The sequence below is a fragment of the Capra hircus genome, chromosome 18, assembly GCF_001704415.2.
Source record: "Capra hircus breed San Clemente chromosome 18, ASM170441v1, whole genome shotgun sequence".
Lineage (NCBI taxonomy): Eukaryota > Metazoa > Chordata > Mammalia > Artiodactyla > Bovidae > Capra > Capra hircus.
In genome coordinates, this window is record NC_030825.1 from 30123012 (window position 1) to 30136294 (window position 13283).

Here is a 13283-nt window from a genome sequence, read left to right on the forward strand (position 1 = left end):
AGTAGGCATGGATTTTTAAGAGGGACTAGTCAACATTTTACACCCTCTTATTTCTAATTTCCAAGTTAAAAGTCTTCCCAAAGTGAATAACAAGCATTACTCTCCCTTCTTTATTTCATACTGAACATAGTATTAACCTACTTCATCAACTGGATTTATCCTGGCTGTGCCATCAGTTATATAGGAGCATACTAGGTGACCTCAGGCACCAAACCTTAGATGCATTCCTCTTCTATATTGACCCCAGTGACGATTTCATTTTCTGACCCAAAAGTATTTCATTTTTCCTCCTCCTCTAACCCTTCTTATGTTCTTTCTCCTGTTTCTTCGTTTGTTTTTTGTTTTTAATTGTCTCTCATGTAGTCTCACAGGTCAGCTAGGAGCTACTGGGCCACTTTGATTTTGTGCCTGAATAATACAGTGAAAATAATTTTATGTTCACATTCCTATGTCATAAAAATGTCTCAGTACTAGTAATAAGACTAGCTTATCTTATTGAATCTGTATTCTGTGATAAGAATTATGGCCCAGGCAACATGAGTGCTTTACGTGAATGATGTTAAGGATATTTTCCTATAACTCTACAATATAGATAGTTTTATTATCACCTGTTATAAAAATGGAGAAACTAAATTAAATACTTTTTTCAAGATCATGTATCTAGTAAATTGCCAGGCTGATATAGGAACCCAAGCATAAGTACAGAAATACTCTTAACCCACAAGACATTCTTGTCCTGAAATTCAAATCAAGTGGGGGCCACACTATTACTAGGACCTGTTCTCCATCTGCTTGAATACAATATAGCAGCAGGTTCTGGTTGGAGTGAGGGGTAATCAGAAGTTCATATGCCTAGGTATCACCCTCTTTCTTCCAGGATACCAGGAGAATGATGGCTATAAAATCTCTGTGGTGTCTTACTCATATATTTTTAATGGAAGACATCTACAAGTCAGACGCGTGCCTTCATAGTCTCTGGTCTACAACTGCCAAGTCCCAGGTCAAAGCCTGACTAAGAAATCCACAGTAAAACTGTTATTTTTTGTCCCTGTTCTTAGTTTTAGAAATAAACGTACTCATCCATGTTCCTACTGTTGGCTAAAAGAGGAGTGATTTCTGGTCCTCGAGAAAACTTGCCATATTATTTCAGATCCCCATCTAGCATTTCCCACAGCATTCATGTGGTGGTCTTGGTCCATATCTTGGCTTGTGCACATTCTGCTATTAAAGACAGAACTCCCTACCATCATTCCTTGCACAAATGGTTATGCCATGACCCAAGGCTGAGCTGCTAGGATGACTTATCCATATCTCTTTTTATACACAATTTGACCTTCTCCAGGACCTGCTCCTTCTGTTAGTGGATCACCCTTCCAGACAGCCACAATTAATTGAGAGAAACACACACAATCATCAATCCCTTCTTTTGAGGTTGTTTCCTTATATGGCTTGCAAATTGTGGTTTCTGGCTGGACTAAGAAGCAAGATACAATCTCTTCTTCTAGTACTTTGTAATTAGTAGTTGTTAACTCTTTGTCTTTCTGGTGGGTCAGAAATACAAAGCAAACTTGATCTTGATACATGCCCCAGATAAATTAGAATGACAGATTTGTTCTTCTGTCTCTTCTTCCTCATTGCTGGTTTTCTTTGTCCAGATTCCTTTCCCATTTCTTTCTGAGTGATTTCCTTATTTCGTGAGGCTTCATCTATCATGCCTGTGTAGATACATTCCAAAGTTAAAATCTTCATCCTTTACCCTTCTTCAGGGTTTCAGATTTGCTTCTTTGTATCTGTCACTTCTAATCCATCCAAACGCAAAACCAATCCTCCCCTTGCAACCACTCTTTACTTTGAAGTTATTTTAAAAAATTAATTAGTTAATGATTTCTTCATCACCCTGTGCTTAGAATACTGAAGCCCATAGAGGTTTCCAAAATCGTACCATTTAAAATTTCTTTCAAGCACCCATGAGAATCAGTCTGCAAAATTAGAGATTCTCAGTGGGATTAATCTGCTCACAACGTGTATCAGCTCAATAACATTTTCTCTCTATCCTTGTATCCATCTGCTCTATCACTGTTGCTCTTCCCAATAAATTGTCAGGCCCCAAGTCCTCATCTCAGGCTCTGCTTATGGAGGAAATCCCACCAAAATACCACGCATATTGATTTACTATAGATAGTCCCAATATACATCTATTATAAAAAGCTATAAATAGCACCCTCACTCACTGTTTAAATTTTCCTTGTTTGGGACCTAAATGGTACACTGCTACTTATCTTACTTTGGGGGTATATTAATAATACATAGTTATAGGCTTTTTCCCATATGTAATGAATGAAAATATCCATGGATGGGGTTTGGGAGTATGCATGTTTAGCAGGTAGATCAGTTGTTCCATTGCTCATTAAAATTGAAATTATCCTGACGTGTGTAAGGCTCAAAGTCTATCCTCAATAACAATAAATGTTTGCTCTCACTTAATAAATAATATCTAGATCTCTTGTATACAAAGCTAGGCCTCTGTGCAACTCTATACTGCTTGTCCATTCTGAAACCATTTTCCTGATGGCATGTTCATTGACATCAGAATAATTGCCATTAGCCTAGTCATAGTCCTCATGATTTATTTAACAATAATCCTCCAACAGGAAGTAATCTTAACCCTCTCACACATTACCATATGTTAAAATCCAACCCATCCATCTAATCCCAAACCACGTGTTATCTTCTTATCAAAACTGTTCTTTATTTTCAGACTTCAAATTTTATTTATTTTCTTTTGTGTTCAGTTCAGTTCAGTTCAGTTCAGTCTCTCAGTCGTGTCCGACTCTTTGCGACCCCATGAATCGCAGCACGCCAGGCCTCCCTGTCCATCACCAACTCCCAGAGTTCACTCAGACTCACGTCCATTGAGTCAGTGATGCCATCCAGCCATTTCATCCTCTGTCATCCCCTTCTCCTCTTGCCCCTAATCCCCCCAGCATCAGAGTCTTTTCCGATGAGCCTCTTCACATGAGGTGGCCAAAGTACTGAAGTTTCAGCTTTAGCATCATTCCTTCCAAAGAACACCCAGGACTGATCTCCTTTAGAATGGACTGATTGGATCTCCTTGCAGTCCAAGGGACTCTCAAGAGTCTTCTCCAACACCAAAGTTCAAAAGTGTCAATTCTTCGGTGCTCAGCTTTCTTCACAGTCCAACTCTCACATCCATACATGACCACTGGAAAAACAATAGCCTTGACTAGATGGACCTTTGTTGGCAAACTAATGTTTCTGCTTTTGAATATGCTATCTAGGTTGTTATCTTTTGTGTTGTTTTGCATCAGTCACTGATAGTTTTCCAAAATTCTTCTCCCTTTTTCATTATTTTATGATCCTTCAAAGACAGTGACCGCTTCTGATTTATCTGAATGGTCCTCAAAATACCTTTTAAACAGGACATCTGGAGAATGATGGACAAGAGAATATGTACAAGCCAAAATATGGACAAAGACCACTGTGTGAATGCTGAGGAAAATGTTGGATACCTACTTTTCATACAGCACTTACTAAATATGTATGGAATTAATTAAATTTAGTGGTATGGATTCACCCTTTTAGGTTTATATTACCTAATTAAAATAAAAGTTGAGTGATTATACATTCAGGGAACATTCAAGCATGACTTATCTAAATGTCCAAATGATTTTATTGGGCATGTTCAGTTCAGTTCAGTCGCTCAGTCGTGTCTGACTCTTTGTGACCCCATGAATCGCAGCATGCCAGGCCTCCCTGTCCATCACCAACTCCCAGAGTTCATTCAGACTTATGTCCACCGAGTCAGTGATGCCATCCAGCCATCCAGTCCTCTGTCATCCCCTTCTCCTCCTGCCCCCATACTTCTTCATAATTCTCTTATTTCTGCTTTCTCCTATATTGGCATCTTTGTCAGTTTTCAAGAGGTAGTTCCAAAGAGCTCTAAGTTTATATATGGGCTTCATATAGTTTTAGCAAAAAAACGGAGGCTTCATCATCTTAATAGTTTTATGCAAGTCCTTGATTTGAGATGTGTTATATGCCCATACCTGACCTAACTGCTGTGCCTAGGGAAATGTGGTGATCTGATTGGACGAAACTGAATTACTTTCCAATCCTTTGAACAAAGGATCCTTTGCTCCTTGCCAGCCATGAGAGTTCAGAATTGAAGAGGGAGGTATACATTATTAACAAATTCAAAATGAATGAACACTTATTAGGCTAAATCAGTACATGTCTACTAAAGCAGAATCCTGAATGTTTCACACAATGGAAATGCACATTCCTGAATAAGCTGTAACCAGTATAAATTTTGAGTTATGAAATAGCAGGTCAGGCAAGCTACAAATAGCTCATGATGGTAAGAGCAAAGTGTACATTTTGGGGAACGTCAGAGAAAATGGTGAGAGATGACTAAGAGGTCTGCGGTAGGTTAGCCACTAAGTCATGTCCAACTGTTGCAATCCCATGGACTGTAGCCCACAGGCTCCTCTGTCCATGGGATTTTCCAGGCACGGATACTGGATTGGGTTGCCAATACTAAGAAGTCTAAGTTTCCACAAAAAGGCCTTTCTTCTTAATTTTTTCCCCAGAGGTGTATGCATCAAAGGGTTTAAGTAGTGTGCCTTAGTTATGTATGATTGTGCAATAAATTACAGAAAAAAATAAAGAAGAAACAGCAACTCAGTCTTAAAGTTAAATACATTTGTTATCTTTCAGTTTTCTTGGTTCATAAGTCTGGGTATGACCCAGAGGAGGCTTCTGTGCAAGTTGTCACAAGGTTGTAATCAAAGTATTGACCAGGATGTGTCCCATTTCAGAACTGCAAGTCCTCTTTCAAGCTCATTTTGTTGTTGGCAGGAGTCTTTTCTTTCCTTGCAGCTGCAGGACAGAGGATGTCAATCAAGGGCTACTCTCTTCTTCTACAGGTTACTGTAGTTTTCTGCCATGTGACCTGCCATGTGCTGCTTACAACATGTTTGCTCATATAGGAGGATCTGTCTTTAAGGTTTTCACTTATGTCAGGCCCACTTTGAATAATCTACCAAATTCAATAATTTGAATAATTCATTTCAAATTCAGCTAATCTGTGACTGTAATTACACTTGCAATATCTCTTCACCTTTGACATATTCTGTTAGTTAGAAGCAAGTCACAGGTTCATCCTGCAATCAAGTGAAGACAACTATATAAATATGTGACTCATTGGGGATCACCCCAATTCTACTGTGTCCACCACACAGTGGAATATTATAGTCATGTTTTCTGAGTAGTCTCTTCATTGCTATTTCCTATTAAACGTTTTTCCCGTTATAAATAGAATGGCTAATTTTTATCAATATTCAGTTCAGTTCAGTTCAGTCACTCAGTCATGGCTGACTCTTTGAGACCCCATGGACTGAAGCACACCAGGCCTCCCTGTCCATCACCAGCTCCCAGAGTTTACTTAAACTCATGTCCATCGAGTCAGTAATGCCATCCAATCATCTTATTCTCTGTCGTCCCCTTCTCCCCCCGCCTTCAATCTTTCCCAACATCAGGGTCTTTTCAAATGAGTCAGTTCTTCGCATCAGGTGGCCAAAGTATTGGAGTTTGTTGTTTTCGCTTTGGCTCCCTCTCTTCATTCTTTCTGGAGTTATTTCTCCACTAATCTCCAGTAGCATATTGGGTACCTACCAACCTGGCAAGGTCATCCTTCAGTGTCCTATCTTTTTGCCTTTTCATACTGTTCATGGGGTTCTCAAGGCAAGAATACTGAAGTGGTTTGCCATTCCTTTCTCCAGTGAACCACATTTTGTCAGAACTGTCCACCAGGACCCATCCATCTTGGGTGGCCCTACATAGCATGGCTCTGTTTCATTGACTTAGACAAGGCTGTGGTCCATGTGTTCAGATTGGTTAGTTTTCTGTGATTGTGGTTTTCAGTCTCTCTCTTTCACCATCTTCTCTCTTCCAAAACAGTCTCATTAATCTGAATGCCTGCCAAAATGAGTATAAACAATGTAAACTCATTCTACACTGGAATAACTTAAGGGTGTCGTGTAGAGTAGGTCCCCAATTGCAAACAGACACACTTTTTACAACAATTATTGTTACATTCTCTGTCCTCCCTTCTAAATACCCATTATAAATAATTTTTTCCTATTTAAAAAAGAAAAGAAACAGCAGATTTTTTTCTGATTGAATAAAAGATGTTTTATGAAAAATGAGTAAGTGATTCGTTGAATGCTTTACCATAAATTATAATAATCACCATCTCAAATGACCAAAATGAAATTTATGGTAATTGTTATGTCCTAAAAGGTTACATTTTAGATGACTTAAGAATTTCCCCCACTTTCATCCTGTATCTGTAACTGAGCTTATTGCAATTAAGGGTATGGGTCAAACAATGAAAATGGCTAATGAGAAAAAAAAGGAAAGTCTTGTCCTATTTTGGGCTATGTTGACTATATTCTCTGGATAATAATAGTTTCTTAAAGCTCTCCTTAAACATTTCCAATAAAAATCTCCATTGAACTCTATGATTGATTCTGTCAATATTATTCTTCACAAACTTAGTCTCTGGATTATTGTAATTCTGTGAAAGTGAAAACTTATGGGTCTCCAATTTATTCTTTTTAAAATTAAAAAAACAGATTTCAGAATTATGAAAATCATGGGTCTTGTACTAAAAATACACATTGTTTAATTAATTAATATAATTCTCCCTTTGATATTCATGATCTTGGTAAAGTAACTGAACCTTTTCAATTTTATAAGATAAAATTCAAAGATGTTAGTACTATTGCCTCTTCAGGAAGCATGTATGAGTAATTAAAATGTGTTAAATTTTGAATCCATCATTTTGAAAGTGTCTGTACATAAGGACACTGCATAAGTATCTTAAAAGTCTTAACAATTTAGCTAAAATATAAATACTGACTGAATGATACTGAAACCTATAATCACTATGTATATATTGTTGTTTTGAAAAACCTAGGTGAAATAATTATTGACTACTTAAAATTGAGTCTATTGTTCTTCCATCAAAGACTTGAAATCAGCAGAAGAGGAAAATAAAATGTGTTTCTTGATCTTATGTTGTACATGCCAAACTATTTAGACTACATTACCTCAATATTTAAATACATTTATATATTTATTTATTTAATAGTTTGCTCCTCTTCCTACACGTTTTTCTTATCATTTTCCACAAAACCTTTATGGTAGCTTACCAAAATAATGTGGTATTGTTTATTAAATAATACTATAAATCATGCCAAAAGGGAGGAAATATAGCAGACTGTCTCAAGAGTTTAACATTCCCATTTTAAATCACTCCTTTGCATCTACTACCTTCATAATCTGGACAAATGTCATAATCACTCTAAACCTCAGTTTACTAGTTTTTAAAATGTGAACTAGAGTACATACTGCACAGTGTTCGAAGATTTAATAAGTTATTGCATATAACATGATTAACACAGAGCATGACAAATTAGTCAGTTTGATGAATGCTATTATTTTATTATTATTAATGCTGTTATTCTTATAGTAGTTATTATATCTGAGTTATTCTTATAAGTAGAAGTAACATATTATTTTTATTATTATTAAGGGAGGTGCAAATGCAAACCTGTTGCCTAGTTATAACAATTTGTTGAGCTACTAAAGGCAACCCAGAATTTGTTTCCAAGCTTCTTAATAATCAATATTACAGGAAAGCATTTTTCCATTTCCATTAGGAAACTATAATTTCTATCAGAAAAGAAACACTCTTTCTGCCATTTATCTCTCAGACTTTTTTTCCTCAAGTAATGCTTCTTCAGGGAACGAATAAAGTGATGCAAAAGTTAACATGTTTGTTGACAGTTCTAGTCAATTCCATAGCAGAGTTTCTAGCACTTGGTCATCGTTGCCGAAAGTGGGTTGTATGACAGCATATCAGATCAAAGTTTATTGAAAGCTGTTCAACAGAGAGTACATAGTTTATAAAAAGCCAGTGTACTCTGTAAGATTAAAAATATGCACACATACACTCATGCTAGGCAGCGTGCAGGTTCTCAAACTTTAAGACATATCAGAGTCACCTGCAATGCTTACTGTTCTGCAGATTTCCAGGACAAGTTTTCAGTGATTTTGATTCACTGTTTTTAGAAATGAGCCTAGGAATCTGCAGGTCACATAAGAACCTAGTTGATTCTGATGCAGGTCATTCAAGAAACAGTTGCTCTTTTAAAAGTGCATATGTTTGTTTCTGTTTTCTATATAAAACACTACACATGTTAGATAATCTGAACCAAAATTAATTCAAAATAGACTTAAGTTTTAAAATCCTATAAAGCATTTTATCCTCTTGAATTGCCATATCAAACCATTCTATGTTAAAGGCCCTGAGGTGTTCTTCACTAGAGGAATAAATTTAACTTAATATTCCCAAAATGTATTTGTCCACAAAGTCATTTTAGCAAGCAGAAATTATATATTAAGACCACTGAATCTTTTAAGAACTAGGCTGATTGGCAAAATAGGTTTTCAGATAGTTCCATCACTCCGATATGCTTTTTTTAAAAAAAATTATGTTAGTTTCTGCTGTACAATTAAATGAACCAACTAAATGTATACATATACCCCTCCCTCATAGATCTCCCTTCCACTTCACCTCACCCAACCCCACCGCTACCCTATCCTTCTCCACCTCCATCTCCCCCTCTCCACCTCCATCACACTGCTCTAGCTTGTCACCAAGCATCAAGCTGAGCTTCCTGTGCTATGCAGCAGGTTCCCACTAGCTGGGTCACACATGACAATATATATGTCAATCGCAGTCTCCCAGTTCATCACACCTCTTTGTCCCCCTTCGCCCACCTCATCCTCCATGTCCACACCTCGGTTCTTTACATCTGTGTCTCTATTCCGGCCCTGCAAATAGTTCATCTGTACTATTTTTTCTAGATTCCACATACGTGCATTAACATGATAGTTGCTTTTCTTTTTCTAACTTACTTCACCCTGTATGACAGTTTCTAGGTCCATCTACCTCTCTACAAATGACCAAATTTCATTCCTTTTAATAGCTGAGTAATATTCAGCTGTGTGTATGTACCACATCATCTTTATTCATTCACCTGTTGATGGACATTTAGGTTACTTTGGGAAAAATCTGAGAACTTAGAGGAACCACATTCAGGAATCCAAAGTTGTTTGTGTTGTGCCATTAGTTTAGTGGCTGGACACAGACCTGCAGGCTGATTGATGGTAGACTCCAGATAAACCAATTTGCTTTGTCCTCTGCCCTGTCCTGATTTCTTCACTCCGCTTTATGGACATAATTGTCTTGAGATCGTTGCCTCCATACTGCTTGCTCAAAAATCCATACTCGGGATCTGCTTCTAGAGAACTGACCCATGACAGTCTCCTTTTGGAACTAGTGTTGCACACAGAAGACTCTAAGCAGAGCTAAAACAGAAGAATTGAGATTCTATGACACAGGATTGTCCATGAATGAAAGTTAAGTTCTATCATACCTCTGTTGATTTGAATAAAAGCTGAGCAGCATATGTATCTTATTTGCCTGTGGATGTCTTGAATGTTGGCATTTTGCCTCATTCATTTTATCATTTAAAATCCTCATGAGATTGTGAATGCCCAAAATGTTTTCTCAAATGGTTTGACACTGCCTGGTAAGGGTATTCTATTAGGCAGTATGGCATATGATTTTAGAGCTCATAAAACTTGTAAAACTTGAGTCTTGATTGTATTTTATCACTTATTTTACCTGGGTCAAGCAAGTTTGCATGTTTGAAAAAGAGACATTAATATATAAATAAACTTCCTTCTGATGTCTGTTTTGAGGATTCCTTTCCTTCCCTTTGCAAAATGGAGTAAATGTATTCAGCTCAAATTATTTTATAAGTATTCAATGTGATAAATAGCATTTAACTTGGTAACTGGTACTAAGATCTTTAATATTTACCAGGCATTACAATCTATCACAATGTCTGGCACATTGTAGGCATTTTTTTAAAGTTTTCTGTGGAATAGATATTGTTGAATATTTAACTATTAAGCTAACTTCAATATATTTCACAGAGACAATAATTCACTTGAAATTGAATTACTTTCTTTTTGGAAAATAACCCAAGAAGCCCAAATAAGCCAAAGGCCACCTCAAATCCTCTGTGGAAAAAGGCAAAAGCATTGACTAACAATAAGCACATTTCTACAGGCAATATTGTTGGTGATTTAGTTGGGCAAAGAAATAGTGAAAAGAATGCAGGCAGAATGCAAACATAGGAACTGATTCCTAAAGAAAATGCTATTTCCATTCAAAAGTTTCAAATGAAAATTGTGATCTTTACTGTATCTATCAGAAAATATAAGTGTATATTTTCTGGTTCACGCCAAGATATGCCTGTGGAAATTCTATGTGGGCAGTGAGAAATGGAAAGCTCCCCCTGCCCCCCAGCCAACACACACACACACACACACACACACACACACACATACACACACACGCAAATACACACAGACATATGCAACTTTCTTGTCATGTTCATGGAAGTTTTGAAATGTTTTAATTCAGGTTGATATGTCAGATTAAGTAGAGAGAAGGTATTTTTTTCCAAAGATTGAGAAGCATGGTAATTTGTCAGTCTGATCCAACAAATGCATCCCCAGGGTATTTAGCAACGCTACCTGACATGGAGGTAGAAGCTGCTTTCTGTTACTGTTAAGCAGAAATTTTAAAGATTATTAATGAGAGATGGAGAGAGTATTGAGGAAGGGAGTGGGGAGAGAGACAGAAACAGAGGAAAAAATGTGAATTATGTTTGAAGCTTCTTGCCAATGGAGAGCGCACCACCAGAGGGGCCCTGATTCTCATGGAGTGGTGTGTATATTACTACAGTTTTAAAGGGCACTGAAAGAGGAGCCAACCTCCCTCCTACCTCACATTTCTCCAACATATTTCTCCCATCTTTATAGTCTAACTCTCACATCCTTACATGGCTACTGAAAAAACCATAACATTGACCAGACATACGTTTGTTGGCAAAGCAATGTCTCTGCTTTTTAATGTGCTGTCTAGGTTGGTCATAGCTTTTCTTCCAAGGAGGAAGCCTTTTTTAATTTCATGCCTTCAAGTTACCATCTGCAGTGATATTGAGCCCAAGAAAATAAAATCTGTTACTGCTTCCACTTTTTCCTATCTATTTGCCATGAAGTAATGGGACCAGATGTGATGATCTTAGTTTTTTCAATGTTGAGTTTTAAGCCAGCTTTTTTCACTCTCCTCTTTCACTTTCATCAATAGTCTTTAGTTCCTCTTCACTTTCTACCTAAAGGGTGGTGTCTTCTGCAAATCTGAGGTTATTGGTATTTCTCCTGGCAATCTTGATTTTAGCTTGTGCTTCATACACATGTCAAAACTGAGGCAGAGAGCTGCTTGGTAAACTACATTATTTTGCTTCTAAAAATTAAATTTTGAGATCCAACTCAGGTCTGTCTGTGTTGGACCAGTTATACTCAGTGTGTGTCAAATTATGATTCCTGAACCAGCTGGTGAGTCTCAAAAATGACCATTAAAAATGGCTTACAAAAAAATATTTACCACTCTTGAAGGGCAACAATATTAACCTCAACCAAGCTGAAACTGCTCAGTGGCATTTCAGGGGCTCTGGGGAACTCTCGTTCTTTATGTCTCAGCACAGAAAGAATTCAGAAAGAGGCAAAGTGATATACATATGTGCATATATATATGTGTGTGATTTATTAAAATAGGATGCTTGTGAGTCTTACAAGAAAGTGGGGAAGAGGGTGCTGTGTCCTGAGAACTTAGTGGGCTACAGTTTTATAATCAAAAGGAAAGTGAGGTGTGGGGAGAAGACCATCTTCTTCCTCACTTTTCTTCTTCTTCTTCTTCATTCTTGAATAGGCATCAAGCTTCCATCATCAGCTCTTCCTCCGCATCAGACTGGGGTTTTTTCTTGTCCCTAAATGATCAAAGCAGGCTGTCATGGCACAATGGAAATGAACAAAAAGGTAGTAACATATGCTAGAAAATGGTAAATCATCTCTGGTTTCAGTATAATGTCACCTTTTCCTTATATTATTGTTTTTAGTGTGCACAGAGATGCATGTCCTTGGTGCTGAACTCACTGGGTAGGATGTGGGTCTCAGGCCATCATTGTTTTATACTTTGGGGACATATCTCATGCCTCTGATGAGTGGTTTTATTGCTAAGCAAGTCCGCTTATCTCTGTAGTTAAGCAAACCTGCTTTGTTAAAGAATCATTAACTTATAGGGATCTCCCATATGTTTTTCTCTACTTATAATCTCCTAGTAGCATTAAATATTTAATTACTTACTTTGTCCCTTTACTCTGTTCCTATTAAAGCTATTCACAGTGTTTGTTATTTTTAGGCTATGGTTGTTCCCCCACCGCCACCGCCCCCCAAAAGGCACTGCCTTTAACCTGGTGGAGATCTCATTAGGTCATAACTTTCATTGAGGAAAAGTGGAAGGTAATAGAAGTGTGAGGATATTAATTACTCCACCTAACCTGTCCATGTCCTTTTTTTCTTTTAAAGCTTTTTTTTTTAAAGGAAGCTTTTTAGTTTTTACATTTTCAGATGTAGAAATAAAATACAGAAAGTGTAAGGTCATATGAATAAGTAGAAGGCCTCTGATTTGATTTATGAGCTATTCTTATCTTGTGATGATATTTGCATTATAGAATGTTGTTCTCCATTATGCTGTAGTATTTTTCCGGGAAAAGTAGTACTCAGTAATCATGTCACCCTTATGGATTATATAGGTAGGGTTTATGTAGATTCTGCAAGGCTAATATGATAAGAAAGTGCTCTCCTTTGGAGACGAAATTACTGAGTCACTAATTTAAAATTTTATGATCTGGTACCAAAGCTATAATAACACTGAAATTTTCAGGCTAAAGAAAAGTCATGAGGGCAATAATTGTGTCATTTTCAAGATAGTAAGCTATTTTAAAAGCCCCAAGCCACATGTACTTTACCTTTGATCATATAAACGTGAAAACAAGCTTTACCCTGTTATCATAACTGTCTATCTCTCAAGCCTTCTTTCCTTCTTCTGTCTGAACCTCTCTTTTTATTTTAGAATCTAAGCATTCAGCGCCATTTAATATTTCTATATGCAGCTGTCTGTGTTACTGTTTCATGTCTCCTTCTGCCAAAATCCACCTTGTCTACTCATTAAAACAGATATATTTGTTTTAGGTAGATTGTTTTTTAGGCAGTAGCAA